Genomic DNA, 19,182 nt, shown 5'->3' with positions numbered 1-19,182 from the left:
TTTCCTAGCCTCCCTTGCATGTTAGTGGGGCCACATAACAGTTCCAGCCAGAATATAGGTGGGCCCATAAAACCTCCATGCTATCCTCCATACTTTCTCTTTGCCTCATCTGCAGTCTGGATGCAGTAGCTGAGGTAGACTTGAAGGCCTTAGGGCACAGGGAAGTCATAAAATAGAAGGAGCTTGGGAGCCTGAATGCCTGCGTGGAACACAGGTCCTCATCCCTCACCTCCCCACTCCCACGCTTGGAATGTGACATGAACAAGAAATAAAGTTTAATTTGTGTGAAGCTCCTGAGACTTGGAGTGCCTGGTACTGACTAATACCCCAAGTTCCAGACTCTCAAACTTTCTACAAACTGGAACACCACATTCCTCTCTCCCAGTGGTTCCCTGTGCAGTCATCTTTGACCTTTCTGCATGGTAGGCCACACCTGGAGCATGTGCATCAAAATCCCACATCCTGATCCTTAACCTTTGACCTTCGTTCATGTTTCAACTTTTAATTTGGTTTCCTGCCTGTTGATTAAAATGTATTTGTTGGAAGTGAATTGAAAGTCTCAGAAATGGTGCCTGTTATTTCCATAACTGAGTCTTCAAGCCATATGCTCTGTGTATCCATCTGGGCATGTCTGGGATATTTGAATTAGTCCCATTGGCTGCAGTGTAGACAAACAAGCAAAGAGATTGGAAGCTGCCAACTCTCTCTATGATAGACAGGTCCTACCAAGCCATCCTTCCCATTCTAAGGAAGAACAATTGCAAGCACATTACTAAGAACAAGCCATTCATCATCCAGACTTTGCCTCTGCCTCGACTTGCATCCATAATGACAAGATACAGGCAGTTTTGTGGTAAACAGAGGCTGTCACAGATCTACAGACTGAAAAACTGAGTGAATTTGTTTGGCTTTGTAAGAGTTCAAGCTACCAGATTTCAATAAATAGTGATGAGTACAAAAAGTCTTCATCTTTTTTTTTTTTTTTTTGGAGGGAGGAAGTAGGTAAGCAAATTATCTGTAATTTAACTCCAGTCCAGGGCTCTGAACATCCTTCAGTAAGTTCTTATTTGGTGGGAAATTAGAACTCTTAGAGCTACGTAAATTCACTTTTCCGCTATTAAAGAACCAACACAAGTAACTGTTTGACTCAAGTTAACATTCACTCCTTGGAATAGATGATGAGTAAATATTTACCCACTGGCATAGCTGTTGAGTAATTGCCCATTAAAGAAGTTAAATGTTAATCACTTATTTCTGGACTGAGTAATTTCAACAAGATCCTATGACTAAACCATAAAGTCTAAAGGCAAGAAAAAAGCCCACATCCGTTTATTTCTTTCAGTCTTGACCATACAGGAAAGGCCTACTCTTAGGAATGTCTCAAGTTAGAGTCATAACCAGTTTCACTCCCTTAGTACTCAAAGCCAGCTAATTAATTGCCTTTTCATTGTTCTTCACCCAAAGAAACCTTGACCTCAGGTTAAGTATTAACAAGATTTGAGAGGGAAGAGTTGGACAGGAGTTTAGAAAGAATATGAGGGACATTTAAACTAAGAGGAGAAATGAAACCTGGAGATAGAAGACAGAAGATGTCATGAGGTTGGCTGTCCTACATCAAAGGGAAGTGTGCATGATAAATGCCATTAAAGTCAAAACCCTAGGCCAGATGTCACCACACTAAATTTCAACTGAAACGGAGGAGGACTTCAGCAGCAGATGGCCCACAAATAATGGGTAGGGAAAGTGTCTATACCATCAGTCTCATGGAAAGGATCCTTGCTTGGTACCCACTCTTCTTCAGGATCAAAGAATGAGCTTGCAGGTGAGCTATCTGCACCCAACAAGGCAGCCTGCATCTGAATGAGAAGAGCCAAAATCCCTACAGAACTTCTACATATATTCCATGTTGGCAGGAACATATATAGCAGCTTGGTGGGTGTAGTGACTGCTGTTGATATCCACCCAGATCCCTTTAACTCTGGTGGAATCCTCCTCCCCACCAGTTATGAGTGTTGGCTGCTAAAAGCAACTCCCTTCTCTGCAGAATTGCCCTTCGCCAATGGGAATCATCTAGCTCAGAAGGTGATTCCTCCTCTCCCAGAGGCAGCCCATAGCTAATGACTGGCTGATAGCGTGGTACAAAAGGCCAGTGCCCTACTTCAAGGTGGGATCAACTCTGTGGTGCAATTCCTGCTGCAGTGAGATTGCACTGTAGCTAGTCTTTAGCTAAGGCCACAAACTTGCTTAGATCTTTTCCCCAGTCACAGCCTACTTCCCTTATGCCCCTTCTGAGAGCACGCTCTCAATGAAGCATGTGCACAAGAATCAATGTCTCAGTGCCTGCTCCTGTTCTGTTTGCTTCTTTTTCTGAACCTAAACAAAGACAATAGGACAGGCAAGACCTTCAGTCTCCCCCACTGCCTCCAAGTTGCCTTAGAATTTGTTGACAGAGATTGTGTGGACAGGTGGAATAGCCTGATCCCAGGGGTACCCCAGGCAGAATGGAGACAGAGTAACCCACCTTACTCCTTCCAACCAATGACTGAATTCCACTTGGAGGACAAGCCTCAGCGTGTAAGACTGCCAGGTACCTCTCTCCTCCCTTTACTGATCCATGCCCTCCCTCACCTGCCACCCACCCTCTCATAGATATCCAAGCAAAGACTCCCTTTCTTCCATTGGACTTTCTTCTGCCTAGTGACCCCTTCCCTCTAAGAAATGTCTTTGAGTTAGTGACCCCCTTCCTCACTTCTACACTGGCATGTTTTTTGCTTTTGTTTTTGGTTTTGGTTTGTTTTGCTTTGCTTTTGCTATAGGAATGTCTACATTGCATGGTGTACCAGAAAGAGTATGGACTTATTATATAAAGTGGGTGAACATGGGCCAGTTATTCAACTTTTCTGAACATAGATTTCTTCATCTGTAAAGTGGTGTTAATAAGACCTACCTCACAGAGTTGTTGGGAAGATTAAATGATATAAAAACTAGATATTCATTGTTACCCTACATGGTACACAATAGGTACTCAGTGGTAGACTATCTGGTATATAGTAGGTGCCTGTCCTTAGTGAAGACTTCAAAAAAGGACAAATGGGTATAAAAAAGAAACCGAAAAAGCAAACTCTACTCTTAGCACACACAGACACACAGGCATCCCGCTTCAGGTCAGTTTCCTCCATCCATCCACCTACTCTCCCATCCATCTGTCCATCTACTCATCCATTCATCAGAAACCCCCTCAAAACCTTAGTATCCCTTGTGAGCCATGTATTGTGGATACAGAAGTAAATTAGACATATACTCCATGTAAGAGGTTTACAGCTCATTGCTGACAATAGCTGCATACCTTTTCCTTTGGGAATCCAGGGGTACCTGGATGGAGGTGGAAACAGGAGATCAGGGGCTCAGTTCCACACTGATAAGTCATTTATTCTTGAAGTCCTTCCTGTGTGAAGGATTCTTGCATTCTCCTATCAAAACAACTAGGTACTCCTTGGGATTTGATGGGAAATCATCCCCATTAAGTTGCTGCAGCCTGAAAGAGACTCCCAAACTACCAAGTTCTAAGAAATTGGGACTTCTTGACTGGTCTTCCCCATATGCCCAAAGAGCTCCTGTTTTCCTAAAGACCAAAGGAATGGTGACTCCGAAATATGTTCCTTCCCAGTGGGCTCACTGGAATCCACTGGGATTCTTAATCCACTTACCATATTAATAATAAAAGCAGGAATGACTATCAAGGCCAAATAGAGTTCTAGGTGCTTGACATATATGTTAATTTCTCATGGTCCCAGCAACTCTGGGAGGTGAGTGTTGTATCCTCATCTTATAGTGGAGGGGACTGTTGAGGTCAGAGAGGTTAAGTGACTTAAGGTTTACAATTGGAGTAAGAGTCATGACTTGAACTCATATCCTACTTCAAAACCTGTGCTCATTTTAAATTTTGTGCCATGATGTTTCAATAAGTATGCTCTTACATTACATGCTGCTGCTTTTCTTCACCACTTACTTGTTGAATGGCCTTGGCCAAGCTTGTTTCCTTCTTCTTTTAAATTTTTTTTGGAAAAATGTTTAGGTTTTTATTATGGTAAATGATGAATTTTTAACATACCCCAAAGTAGATAGAACTTTACCATGAAATTCCACATACCCATCACACACATGTTACAACCATCTAGGACCCATCTGCCCTGTCTATACTCCCTCCACTTCTTCCCTCCCAGCTTGGCAGTGTCAAAAATCAAACCCCATTGGTCTGCCTCCAAAACCCTCCACCAAGCTGGTCCTTGCTTTGTCCTAGCACGAGGCTTTATTATAACATTCCTAAGGTCCACTTTAAATTATCATTTCCTGGCACATTTCTCTTTTTTAAAAAGTCATTGTCAAAATGAATAAATTTGATAGAACATTCAAATAGACTATAGAGAACATTTCAGGGCTTATCCTCAGATTTCCATTTGCCAGGCAAAGTTCTAAGGTGCCATTATTAAACTACATTGGTGATTGTTGAGACAATGTTAAAATGGGATAGAATTCAAAGCTCTTTTGCTCCAGCAAAAAGAAATATATAACCAAGTCGCTGGCTTGCCAACTGGGGAGTACAAGTTGTTCCTTTTCTTCCCCTTAATTACCTCTCAATGGAACATTCTAGAATACCCAGGGGGTAAGTTTCCACTAATCTTCAGGCCTCTTTAAAACCTAGGGCTGACACAAAAGCTAAATATAGAACAATATTCTATAAACAAAGTCCTGAGTCTAAGGATCCAAATGAGTCAGACATTGTTTTCAATCATGGCTTACAAAGAAAGTAGCCTGAATTGTGCTAATGGCTCCAACACCTCTGGATAGTATTATACTGAAGTACAAAAGACACAGAAGATCATCTCCAAGGAATGTATAATATGGTTGAGTGTATGGACTATGCCTAAATAAAATGACAGAGATAGACAGGTATATAGTGATTATTATGGTGACTGCACACTATTATACATACGTGTATTTGCATGCACATGTACACACACACACACACACACACACACACACACACACACCAGTGGACCACTCCATCTCAGATGCACAGTCACAGTATGATGCAAACACACAGAAACACAAGACTATCCAGGGACCATGAGAGTCAGAAGCTTTAGTTTTGGTTTCAAGTTGGCCACCTCAGATAAAGGCAGCCAGAGGGAAATAAGGGAGCCTGCTAGACAAAATTCTTAAGATCGGAAATATATTCCATTCCCTCTGTTCAGCCAGTAATGAGTCATTGCTTTCAGCAAGCTCCATCTCAGTCTTTTTGTTTCTAAGGCTCCTTCCATTCTATGATGCTATAAAGACCAACTTGAAAAACAACCAACAAGGTCAATTTCACACAGTATGGATTTATGGGGCAAGCAGTGTGATCCGGGGTCACACATTAGTTGGTGCACCTTGGGCAATTTATTACACAGTTTAAAACTAAGCAGTGTCAAGTGAGTTTGACCCAGGCACGAATGCATAAAACATACCTATTCTATGTGAAATTTTAAGGGCAGGGTGGAGTATTTTGTCTTCATACCAAATACCATGGAAAGAATAGAGACAGATGTTTTCCTATCCATTATGAGGGCTTAAAATGTAATCTGCAAGTATGTATCGGCTTCTGATCTTGGCTAGTAGATCTTGGGTCTGGTTGTGGAAGTGCAAAACTTGCTGCGTTGACACCCTTTGGCCACCAGAGAGCTCCCTGCATCCAACCAGGGGTGCCTATTGGATCAGTAAGCAAAAATTTGCAAAATGCAGGGTGCCTCCCTGCAACCTAGAGCACAGATTCTATTGCTATCTCTTACACCAGCAAAATCCACTCATTTTCTCCATCAACAGTAACTCTGGCCTTGTCCTTTTGCCTTTTACAATGTGGGACTTGATGTATTCAGGAGGCAGAGGATTAACATGGGTACCAGGTTCCACATAGGACAAATGATTTCCCAGCTGTGGGGTAAAAGTCCTGGCCTTCAGATTTATATGTTGCTTATGGCTACCAGAGCCAGTGACTACATGGAATACAGTACTCAAGAAAACTTGTTTTTATAGGTTTTATTTGGTGGCAATTTTCTTTTTTTACTCAAGTGGAAAAATACAAACTAGTATAAAGAAAAAAATGATGATAATCCATCATTCCACCATCCCGGAGAAAATGACTAAGATTTGGACATAGTTCCTTTCATTTTCTTGGTTTTTCTTTGTGTGTGTGTGGGGAGGATGTGTGTGTATTCTTAGAGATAGTTGGAGCCCATTTGTATTCTGACATTTTTGGTAATTTTTCTAACCTGATATGATATTTTCTCTTAATTTTATAAGTGTTTTCCACATCATTAGATGCACAATGCAAGACAACTTGGAGAATTCAGAGGCACAGAAGAAAATAAAAAAACCCTTGTTTTTTCAGTACCCAGAGATAATCATTTTCACATTTTGGCATTTTACTGCCAGTCATTTTTCCATTTATGGTATTTGTTTTTACAAAACTGCGAGTATACTATATATACCGTTTTATAGACTGCCCTTTTTGAATAATTTTATATAACAACCATTTCCTCCATATCATTAAATATGTTCCCAAAACATGATTTTTAATATCTGGGTAATACTAAAAATCATGAATGGAGCTTAATTCATTTAATAAATTGTCTATTGTTGATCATTTGTGATGATTCCAATACTATTTATTCCAGATAGCACCAAGATGAACAACTTTATACTAATCGTATCCTATCATATCATCATTGATGATCCACCTAGCATAAGCTTTTAGATTTTGAATTACCAGGTCAAAGGGTTTGAACATTTTCAAAAGACAGATTCCAATTGCCACACAGTCCCCCAGAAATATATCATTTCATATTCGCTTTAGGAATATATGAGAATCTCTGTCTCATCACACCCTCACCCATGCTGGGGATCACCAATTTTAAAAATGTTTGTGCATTTGATACACACACACTTGCACACACACAGAGAGTTATTTCTCATTGAACATTTAAAACTTCATGTGTTGCTCTCAAACAAGGACATGAATAGACAGTTCTCAAAAGAAGATATACAAATGACAAACAGACATATGAAAAAAATACTCAACATCACTGATGATCAGGGAAATGCAAATCAAAACCACAATGCAATACCACCTTACTCCTGTAAGAATGGCCATAATCAAAAAAATTTTAAAAAATAATAGACATTGGCATGGATGCGGTGAAAACAGAACACTTCTACACTGCTGGTGGGAATGTAAACTAATATAACCACTATGGAAAACAGTGTGGAGATTCCTTAAAGAACTAAAAGTAGATCTAGCATTTGATACAGCAGTCCCACTACTGGGTATCTACCCAGAAGAAAATAAGTCATTATACGAAAAAGATACTTGCTCACGCATGTTTATAGCAGCACAATTCACAATTGCAAAAACATGGAGCCACCCCAAATGCCCATCAATCAATGAGTGGATAAAGAAAATGATATACACACACACACACACACACACACACACATACATACATACCATGGAATACTACTCAGCCATAAAAAGCAACAAAATGATGGCATTCGCAGCTATCTGGATGAGATTGGAGACTATTATTCTAAGTGATGTAACTCAGGAATGGAAAAGCAAACATCGTATGTTCTTACTTATTAGTGGGAGCTGAGCTATGAGGATGCAAAGGCATAAGAATAACACAATGGACTTTGGGGACTCAGGAGTAAAGGGTGGGAAGGTGGGGAGGGATAAGGGACTACAAATTGGGTTCAGTATATACTACTCAGGTGATGGGAGTACCAAAATCTCAAAAATCACCACTAAAGAACTTACTTATGTAACCAAATACCACCTGTTCCCCAAAAACCTATGGAAATAAAAAATTAAAAAATTAAAATAAAACTTCATGTATTGGCCATTTGTGTTTCTTCTTTTGTGAATTATTGAGAACCTAGTAAGTATCTAACACTATGCTATGTGTTGAAAAACAATTATCACTAAATCTTCCAAGAAACCTGGAAGACAGGTACTATAATCTCAATTTTGCAGGTGAGGAAACTGAGACTTAAAGATGTTGTGTTTTCTCAAAGTCACACAGCAAGGGAATGACAAAGTTTGGCTTCAAATGCAGATCCGTGATTCCCAATCTCATGCTCTGCCTACGATACCACATTGCCTCCCTGAGAAATTTTTGAAATGTATTTTTATAGGGGAGATAAGATTAAACAACCCTGCTATATCTGTACAAGAAATGTTGAGACTGTTAATATCCATGTAACTTCTACTCTGAAGTTTTAAACAAAAAACGGATGAAAGAACAATGGAGACTGTTTTATGGCTGCAGAGTCCAACTGCCTCACTTTCACAGATGAAGATTCTGAAACCCTGACGAGTTAAATGACTTGCTAGATAGTGAGGTTTGACCAAAAAACGGGGAAAGAGGGGGAAAAAATCCTCCACAAACAGCACAATAACTTGAAAAGCTCTTTCATGCCTCTATGCTTTGCACATTTCTCTCTGTCATCCACCTGATGACTCAGTTAAGCTGTCAGGTCCTCTATAAAACCTCCCATTATTTTTTAAGGCAGAATTAACTGTCTCTGTCTTCCGTATGCATCTGTACTACAGCACTTACTGTATTATGTAGCAGAGATGTCCAACTGGCCAACAAAATTTTTTAATCCCTTCTGTGGTCTTGAGCTGCTGATGGAAAGTAGCTGCAGAGCCAGACTGGATTTCCAGGCACCCTCTTCCCAACCCTGGCATCCAGGAGTGGCCATGTGACTTATTTTTGTGAATGCTGTGTGAGAGCATAGATCTCCTACCACACTACACCCCTCCCCAGCCCCTGCCTTGCTTACTGCTTTTGAACTCTGTTATTTTGGAATATGATGCTTGGAACAAGGCAACCATGTTGCAATCACGAGACAAGTCTAAGAACACAAAGCCAGCATGCTGAGAATGACAAAGCAGAAGAATGGGAAGAGACAACCCTAGAACCATCTACATTCAGGCATTATATTTTGTAAGACAATCTTTACCATTGGAGCCACCATTACTATTACTTTTAACTTGCAGTTAAAAGCCATCCCACCGTAGTCTCTGATTACTCGCCTCTGTCTTTCACAAGATCATTAGCTTTCAGGACATCCTTCATATCTAATTCATCTTTGTATCCTTGTTCCCTAGGTCTATTATAGAGCCTTACAAGGCTTCAACAAACGTTTGCTGAATCAAATCCACCAATGATATTCAATTTTAGTAAAAGATTGTGCTATGAGCAAATATTTCTTGATTTTCACTGGTCAATTTCTCTAAGAACCTATTTGCTTAAAACCACTCTTCCAGCTGTGGCTCCAGGAAGCTCTCTGCCATTCACACAGCCCGGTACAGAATTTGCTAGGCAAGGATTCATTTACTGCTTGTTAATTAGTCAAGTGCTGAGTGCACCACAGGACTCATTTTTACATTATTCGCACAATTGCGTAATTAGCATTTTAAAAGGTTTTCTAGGAGGCTGGCCCAAGTAAGTTTATCTTGAAAAATGTCACAAAAGGAAAAGAATAATTAACAAATCAGTTCCCAAGCAGATTTAGTGGACAATTGGCTTCAGCCCGAAAAGCACTGCATGGAGGACTGGTTTCCAGCTTGTGGCCAAAGAACGTATCTTCGCAGAACTGAAACTGGGAGGGGTTCTCAACCCTGTTCCCAGAGCAGCAGACCTGGTGAGGAAGGGAAGGAACACTCTGTGCTTGGTGGTGTTACGTGGTTTTTAGACTACTCAGTTTGACAATTAACTGAGGGCGCCTGTTCAATTTATTCCAACTAACTGGACAGTTACCAGTTGGTAGTTTGTTTTTAGAAGCTTAAGAAGTGCATGAGAGAGATCTCATTTTTATTAAGTGAAAAAAAATGTGTATTCTTTAATGTAGATGGCAGTTGCCTCATAAATTGATTAATCAATGGATTAATATATGTCAACGTATTTCTATCTTCTCGTAGAAACCCCAACTTACTAAATCAACATTGTCCCAGGTATTGGGAAATTCAGTTTTTGGGCCCCTTCTCTTCTCCTATAATTCATGAAAAACCTAGGTGACTATAGCAAGTCACTTTAGAAATTAAGAGAAAATCATGGTACCATTTTCTGCCCTGTCAATCTCAAAGGGTTCAAAAACTAATAACAAGCCTGTGTAAAGCCAAGCTGTACAGTATAGCCAAGAAAGTTTTTCAGGGCTGCTCTGCCATTTTGGCCACAAAGCAGGAGCATCCATGCTTCCCATGGTGTTTCAGCCAGCAGTCCTTTGCTTATGGCATCTCCGCCCAAGCTTCCCAAGACCTGGTGGACTGACAGGGTTGATTAGAGGGCTGGGCTAAGGAAGTCATGGATTCTAGTCCTACCAGGGGTCAAGCAACATTAGCAGCATTCTCAGATCTTGGATAAATCCTGTGTTTGCTCACAGAAGGTGGTCAAGGAGCATGTGGTTAAAAAGGAGAATCTGATCTCTTTATTGAAAAAGCAAGTGACAAAGTGTCCTGTCATTCTGTCAATCTGATATGGGTTCCCAGCTACATTTTCTCTCAGGCATCTTATTATTATTAAATTCTCTTGTGGTGACTATAATTGTATGGTTTCCTTCGTACGTGTTTGAGCAGCTTTTACATGTGTGCTTTGGGTTATCTTTGGATCCAAGTACCTTGAGGGCAGTGGCTTGTTTTCTGATGTTCTTGTAGCCATTCTCAGTTGGCACATCCAGAGAAGAGAGTCTGCAGTACACAAAGGACAGACATGCCCACACTCACCCAACCCACAGCACCTCATTGTCACTGCTCTCAGACCACCAACATGGCACTGTAAGACAAGAACTTCCAGACCAATTAAATAGATAAGAGGGGGCACAGAGAGGTTAAGTAACTTGTCCCAGGCCCCAGAGCTGGTTGGTGGCAGAACTAAGACAAGGAGATGGGTGCTCTGACTCTTCCACTGGACTTTTTGAATTAAATTGTGTGATAACAAATACACTCCTGGTTTTGAAAAGAGACCCCCAGAAAGTATCTCCAGTCTAGTCTCGCCTTTTGCCAGATGTCTTCGAGGTTCTTCTCATTTCTTCTGCTTTCTGTGTACAAACAACCACAGAGACATACTCTTATTATTTTTTTATAGTGAAATTGGCAAAAGAAATAGTTCTTTTTTTCACTTCATAAAAAACCCCTAAAACCTCAATCGATCTTCCATCAGCTCATCTAGAATGTGATTTTGGTTCTTTCTAAGTCAGTCTGAGTTATTATTACTATTATTATTGGCCATAAATCCCCCATGATATCCCTGGGAGGTGGGGCCTCCTCTGGATGATGGCATCTGTAGGAAGGTTGCAGGGGCTTCCAAGGGAAGGAATAGACTTACCTGGTGGACCCCTCCTCAGAGCAAAAGGCCCATTCCAGGTATTCTCCTCTCTTATTGAAGAGAGCAACCATGAAGAAAATCTAACCACATTGGATCCCATTAGATCTTTAGAAAACCAAACCAGAGGGCCCTGCTTCTTCAGTCACATTGTCCCATCCTGGGTGAAAATGCTGCTAGCAAAACACTGCTCATTGAGGTTTGCCACACTTCTAAAGGTCTGAATCTAAGAAACATGCACTCAGCACTGATATACAGAAAAAGTACATACTACTCACAACAATAGCTAATAGTAATTTAGCCCAGAACATGTCAGATATTGCACTAAATCCTCACAACAACCCTATGAAGTAAGTGCTAATATTGTCTCACTTTTACAGATGAAGAAACAGGCACAGAGAAGTTAGGTAACCAGTCCAAGCACACACAGCTAGAGCAATAATAAATAATGATTAACTCTAAGGAATGGTTTGGAGAGGGGCTACTTTCCACTTTAAAAAAATTGTAGTCCAGGACTGGTGGCTCGTGCCTATAATCTCTGTACTTTGGGAGGCCCAGGCAGGAGGATCATTTGAGGCCAGGGGTTCAAGACCAGCCTGAGCAGCATAACTAGACCCTGTCTCTATCCCCACAAAAATAAAAATAAATAAAAATTGTATGCATTACTGTTTATTACTTTTTTAGCCACAAGCAACTGCATTACTTCTGCAATTAAAAAGGATGTAGCAAGCTATAAAGTCAGCCTAATTCAGACTACACGAAAATAAAAGCTAAGTTCCTATGTTGATGACAATATTTTAAAAGAAAGTATAGCTCTCATCTTTAAGTGTTGAAGCCAGGCCAACCAAGTACCATCCAGTAAGGTTTTCTAGGGCGACTATTTGTTTGTGAAGAGGTATTGAAAATAGGGGACCTCAAGTGACTGGGGATGCTTAAAATGCTTCATCTTCTGAGGCATTTTAAATATTCTCCCAGCTTTCCCAGAGCTACTCATTTTCTAGTCCTTGGTGAATCAACATCCCAAATTCCACACTAGTTGCTCTAGTCTAACAAGGTTTGTTCATATCACAAGAACAGAGTAGCTGAATAAAATTCATGAATTACTGCCAAATCCAACATTTATATTTGGTGCCATCGCCTTTTGCAAAAACAGAACTTTGTGTGGCAGCTGCCACGAGACACTGATGGTGAACAAACACCAATAGGAGGCCCATCAAGGCAGCAGGCAAGAGGAAAAGGAGAAACAAGACACCCAGCTTCTCTGCCCAGGAAGCAGGAGCAGCAGCCACCCGAGTAGCTGGGGTGTGTGTCCCATGCTGCCCCCCCCTCCCCAGGGAAGGGGTGGCCTCTCCTTTGTCCTCCCTCCTCAGAGCCTCTGAGGGGTGTGAAAGTCAAAACCCAGAGGAAGTTCAACAGTGTCAGGATGCAATTACTCAGGAAGGACAGACTTTCTTTGAGAGTCTCTAATTTTCAAATCAGAGAATCTAGAAAACTCGGCAGCTGAAACTCTCCTCACTGCCCATCATACTCCTATAAGGAAAGCTTCTTGTCTTCTTACAGAGACACAGGACTGCCTGTCTCAGCAAACAAATTATCCATTTCGATCAGGGCTTCCTCTATGCCAACTCCCAACTCTCTCAGAAAACAGAGCAGGAAAAAGAGAGAGACAGAGAGAGAGAAAGAAGAATCAGGGACATCTGCTGGTTGCCACATCCATTTGCATAATTGGATTAATAAGCTCCATTTTGGAAATGGCCTAAATATATTTTTACATGAACATTGTTCTAAAACCTCATTAAGATTCAATTTACAACCCACCAAATAGCAGAAAACTTTCACTGGAGCTATGATATTATCCCCAGTCAAACCTAACAAAGGAAAGTATACAGGGAAATCCTACAATAATTTGTGGACATCACCGGCTTAAACGTGAAGTGGGGCAGGGTGAGGCAAGGTGTGATGGCATGAAGACCGACTTTCCTTCGTTTCCTTCAGGAGTTGCATATCTGCTGGGGGAATTCCTCCTCGCAACAGCCAGTCCAAATCTAGGTCTTCAGAATTCACCTGTGTCATTCCCTTGGCAGAAATAATTAGTTTGGGTGGCCATGTCTGGTGGGCATTTCAAGGCTGAATGAGTTTTGCTCAAGATTAACTACTCCAGATCATTCCCTTGAACACAAGATACCTTGTTTAGGGAGGAAGGAGAGAGGATTGATTTGTGTAAACATCTGGAGGTTGGGAGGCTCATTACATCATCCTCAGAGGCTCCATCAATACCAAATGAATGAATGAATTTGGAGGCATTACTTGTTATGGGATGGATTTGTGGCATCTTTCCCATAGCACTTACCGCCACCTGACATAGTTCATTATCTCCATCTCTTTCCTAGGATATAAGCTCTCTGAGCTCAAGGACCTTATCTGACTTGCAACCCCCTGTACCTCCTGCACCTAGAATTATGTACGCAGTGGCCAAGAAATATTTGTTGATTAACTATGCAAGATCATTGGAAAGTGGCACTCCAAATGACATGTAGAAAGAGCCTGGTGGAATGTTCTACCCAAAGGTTATAAAACATCCAGATTCTTCCCAGAGCAGTTAAACTCCAACTCATGAGAGAAAGACCAAACCAATGACTCAATCAGTAGGTTGGCATATGGTCCCAGTGGGAGCCAAGGCAGGGCCTCAATGCCCATACCATCCTGACCCAGTTAGCTCAGACTCACAGCTGGCTATGGCCCCTCCTAACTTGGCATCCATTTTACATACCTGTGTGCATATGTGTATGGGTATGAATGTCTGCCTGTGAGCACACACTTATACAACCTGGGTTTTATTATCTTTATTTTAAAGAAGAGGAAACTGAGGCACACGAAGACTAAGTGACTTGACCTAGGTCATGCAGCTGGAAGGTTGCAGAGGCAGGATTCTCCCCTGAGCAGTTAGCCCCCTTTGCACCCACCTAAAATGTGGGGAAACACACCATGCATCTAAAAGGCTTCTCTGTGCAGAGTCAGGTTGTACACTAGCAGGCCCAGGGAGTGCGCTGTCCTCCATGTCTGAAGAGCTCTAGCATATCCAAGAAAAGGCCAAGGACTCTCTCTTCTCAAAGCCACCAGAGGAGCAGTTGCTATCGTTCCCTCATCCACCTCCTAACTGGACAACTCCTCTCACTTCTAGGTATGGATGGAGTTGAAGGAAACCCTGCTACACAACCTTACTTTTACCCCCTATGGTGTTTCAGCCTTTCTTGGAAAATAAATAGATCAATTCTTAGTTATCCTTCTTCAGTAACAGGAAACAAGGAAAGCTACAGAATCTGGTAAAATCTCCTTCTGGCCAGCATTTCAACTTCCCCTTATACCAAGTCTTCCTCCCAGAAACACTCCCAGGCAACAGAACAAATGGTTAATTGAAGTTTTATTTCTTCTCCCCATTTCTCCAATGCTGGGTTTTAAAAGTAGGGAAATAGCTAAAAAGCAGGTAACAGAAGAGAAAAGAGAAGGTAAGTGAGGAAACTGAATAAATTTGAGGCCTCCATATCAGCTCCCGAAAACCCAACTGAATTATTTGATTTTAATTCAATGGCCAGACGGGACCAGCTCAGCAGCCCCATCAAGAAAGGGAATGTGGAAGGAGGGCCCTTTCAGGAGAGCCAATGGCACAACTTCCTCACTCTGCAATTCTGGAATCTTTTTTGTTTCTTTTTTGGAAGAGAGATTAACATCACTAAATAATAGAAGACCTACATTCTTGAAAATTTAATGACTGTCCTACATCAAGCAGCTGTCAAATTTCCTTGCTTGTTTTCTTGACAAAGTGTTTCATTCCAGACGTTCACAGGAGATCTTGCCTGCATCAGTTTCAAGTCACCACGAAGAGGAAGGTGAAAGGCAACCCTAGATAGCAGGAAATCCCAATTTCCTAATTAACCTGTTAATTCCAAAGGCCAGCCTGCCTTTCCCCCAAGCGATTCCACAGAAAGCACAGAGTGGAGAATAAACCAGCTACAGCGGCCTTATTTTACTCTGTTGGAATTATTAGCCAGATACAGATGGCCTCATTTTACTCTGTTGGAATTATTAGCCAATTCCAACACACTTCTCCTGTGTGTCTTTGACTTCTCTCCCTTCCTTCAGTTCACTTCATGGCTGGTGGTCCCAATGCCCAAAACAACTTCTGCAGTGGCCCCCGTGTCTTCTCAGCTGGATTCTTTGGCTTGACTCCCCCACCTCCAGTCTCTTCCCATTTCTGGGGGACCCTCTACCATCAACTCTTGGGTGCAAGCCTCCATTCTTTCCTCAATATCAGTTCTCCACCTTCTTTCCCAGTCATAGACTTGGCCCAGTTCTCTCTCTACACTTTCACTCCTCTCCAGGAACAATATCAGGAATAGATGTTGCCAGAAATAACCTGAGCCCTGTCCTCTCACATTCTGATGTTACCCTATGCAGAGGGATATTGGAATTGCCCCTTGCTTCCTGTCTCCCTGGTAACCTCATCCAGAGTCACAGCCTTGAGGTCAACTCTTTGTTCCAGTATCATGTCTGCATGGTCCCAAGAGGAAAGAGAACGTGAAACTCAGATTTCCCCACTGTGCTTGAGAGCCACCCCATGCCCTTGAAACTAATGATTAAGCTTCACTTTTAATTACAGGGGAATTTGAATGAGGCACGCTCTCCAATTTCCTCACTGCCCTCCCCGCCCCAGTGGTCCTGGCTACAGCAAGGTTGCCCATTAAAGTTCAACCGGACTTCAAACAGAGAGAGTTCCTGACATGCATGCTTCATTCATTGAACATTTACTTCTTGATGTATATTGCTAGCCAAGCACTAGTTATGAGTAAAGAAGTCAATGTGAGCAAAGAATTCCATCTGGAGAGAAGACAGACATTTGTTTCCTGTCCTTAGTGACTATTAATAGCATTCGATTCTCCTTGGAGACTGACTTCGGAAATGAGAAGGGGGAGGGGCTATCTGGCAGGAGCAACACATCGCAGCATCAAGCTCCACACTCTGTACTCTGCAGGAGACAGAAAAGCTACCGCTAACCCAAGTTAACACTGCAACCAGTTCCCCACGCCTCCCACTGCTGAGCTCCTGTGCTCAGTATTCGGCTAGATTGCTTTAGTTCATAGCAGTTATCAATTTCTAACATACTATCTACTTTATCTATTCATTATATTTATTGTTTCTTGTCTGCCCCCTCCCACTAGAGGAAGGGAGAAGGGACTTTCTCTGCTTTGTTCACTGATATCATCCCAGTACCCAGGATAGTGTGTGGTACGTAGTAGGTGCTCAATTAATACTTGTTGAATAGGTTAATGAAAATTAGCAGCTGAAGAAACCTTAGCTTTAAGTACCTAAAGAGAATTGTACATCCCAAACTAGTGTATGGCATTAAAGAATGCTCAAAGGAAGGGTTATATTATAGCTCTACAGTCCGTCTTTTCCCTTCTTTTTTTTTTTTTTTTTTCCCTGGCATTTGGAGAGAGTGGGGAAAGGGGCAGGATAATGACTATCGTTGCTGAAATATTTTTAGGTCTTTGTCTTATTTTGAGTTCCCCAAAAGAGCAGACCTTGAAAAGATGATTCAGGTGCACGATTTGGGTAATTCTAGGAAGGCCAGAAAGAGACAGGGGGATGTGAGACAGGGAAGGGAAGGATGCCGGTACAAGCCACTGTGGGCAATTGGGACTCCATCCTGCTGGGGACCCTCTGAGGGAGAGTAGAGAACACATCTCACCAAGGAGGGGAGGAATTTAGGGTATTCTCCCACCAAATCATCCCCCCTCAACCCAACTTTAGTTGCCGGTTACTGTGCAGCAGAGTGGGTTGGGTGTTGAATACATTCCTGAAGCCCAGAGAAAGCCCTCAGTCAGAGAGACTGCAATTCTTGAGGTGAGAAACTAGGTGTGTAGCCAATTTCCACTGAGCTACAGGTGACCACCGACTGGACCAAGGGGATAGGGGCAGGGCACTCACAGTATCTGCTATAGTTCTTCACTGTTTCCATCTGGACCCGCTATGCCTGCATGAAGAGGGGGTAATTGGTTTTGTTCTTTGTTAGTTGTCATGTCCACCTGTCCCTCATTAGCCTGGTTGCCTGATGTTTAGATTTTTCCTCTCCTCATCAATAAAGGCAATTGAAGTGTTTCCTTTGGGGGTAAAAAGGAAAGAGAGAGAGAGGGAGGGGGGGAGAGAGGAGGGGGGGGAGAGAGAGAGAGAGAGAGAGAGAGAGAAAGCAAGCTAGAGAATGGAATCCTATAGTGCTTGAAAAAGACAGGAGAAGCAAGCAAGGCTGCATTCAAATCAAAATAGCGTCAGGAAAAAAATAGGAAAAAATGCCTACAGAAAGTTTCGCTTTTTCTCATTCATTGTTAACACACTGAAATAAAGCACTCTATAAATATGAAGCACTGGGATGTTTGGAGAGCATCAACCTACTCAAGTTTAAAACATGACACACATTCCTGAGGAGCTAACTGTAAATTGTGTCATGTACTGAGAATTTTTTTTTTCACTTTTTACTTGCTTTAAAATGCAAGACTTCCTGGCCAGAACAATTTGATCAGGGGAAATGTTTCTTGCCTAGAAATGGCAATAAATGTTTAAAAGGAATTTGAATTTCACCAGGCTTACAAATCTGAATTTGATTTCCTGCAACTGAACTTTTGGCTGAGATAATTTACTGAGTGAGTTACTTGATTTTCCACTACAACACACCTTTCTGTCCACTGGTACACACACACATACACACTCACACACATGCACAGAGTCAGGGGGTGCGAGCATTATCCTTGGGCTCCAACAAAGCGCTTCAAACACCCTCTCCAACACTGCAGGAGATGAGAGCAGTGCAGCAAGATAATAGCTAACACTTATTGAGCACTTACTATATGCCAGGTACAGTTGTAAACAGGTTTTTCTTTCTTTGTGGAAATACAATCTGCTCATGAAATATCTTGGACAGATGAATCTAAGAACTGACTATTTACCAGTTTTGATTATTTGATAACATCAATTGAATTTCTGCCATATGTGAGAAAACAGTCCAGCCTTACTTCTTGTTGCTAATGGCTGTTATTACATATGAAACTATACTGTTTACACTCTTGAGTATTTCGATATGTAGGAACTCACTGAATCCATACACCCTATGCAGCCAGTTACTATTCTAGTCCCACTTTACAGAGGAGGAAACCAAAACACAGAGAAGTTAAATGACTTGCTCAAGATCACTTAGCCTATAGGTGGCAGAGACAGAATTGGAACCCTGGCAGTTGGGCCTCGAGCCCAACTTAGCTAACTACCCCAACACTGGGATGCAGGAGGCATCTGCTTCTACCCACATGTAACCTTGATGAAGGATATACCTCTTGGGCCTCAGTATCATCAACTAACAACCCAGATTATTCTTCATAGTTACTGAGAGTATATAATTTTCTGATCATTTCCAACATCTGGAAAATGCTAAAAGTCTTTAACATGAGATATTGGATGTTGGCATAATTAACGAACATCATTAACTGCAGGATTGTTCAGAGAAGCTGTTATAGCCTCTATTGTGTACACCCTTCAAGAGCATTTATGAAATGCTTACTGCATATTTAACAAACATATTTTATATTATTTCCAGGACAAGAATGGTGCTAGTTTCATGGTTAGCACAGTAACACCTAACAGGCACTCACACAAACAAGTTTGTTGAATGAATGAATGAATGAATGAATGAATAGCTGGAAGTTATATCAGGGCA

General features: G+C 41.6%; 1 protein-coding gene and 1 long non-coding RNA gene across 3 annotated transcripts in view; both read right to left on the bottom strand.

Annotated features, from left to right (window-relative positions):
* Nucleotides 1–19,182, bottom strand: part of NHS (NHS actin remodeling regulator) — a 368,117-nt gene that overhangs the window by 141,345 nt on the left and 207,590 nt on the right. The window lies entirely within an intron of this gene.
* LOC112615525 overlaps nucleotides 9,901–19,182 on the bottom strand; it is a 57,286-nt gene continuing 48,004 nt past the window's right edge. Inside the window, exon 2 of the long non-coding RNA XR_003117397.1 lies at nucleotides 9,901–11,139. This is a non-coding gene — a long non-coding RNA (uncharacterized LOC112615525). The remainder of the gene's footprint in view (nucleotides 11,140–19,182) is intronic.

Source organism: Theropithecus gelada, chromosome X, assembly GCF_003255815.1.
Source record: "Theropithecus gelada isolate Dixy chromosome X, Tgel_1.0, whole genome shotgun sequence".
NCBI classification, from domain to species: Eukaryota; Metazoa; Chordata; class Mammalia; order Primates; family Cercopithecidae; genus Theropithecus; species Theropithecus gelada.
This window is presented reverse-complemented; position numbering and strand designations above follow the sequence as displayed.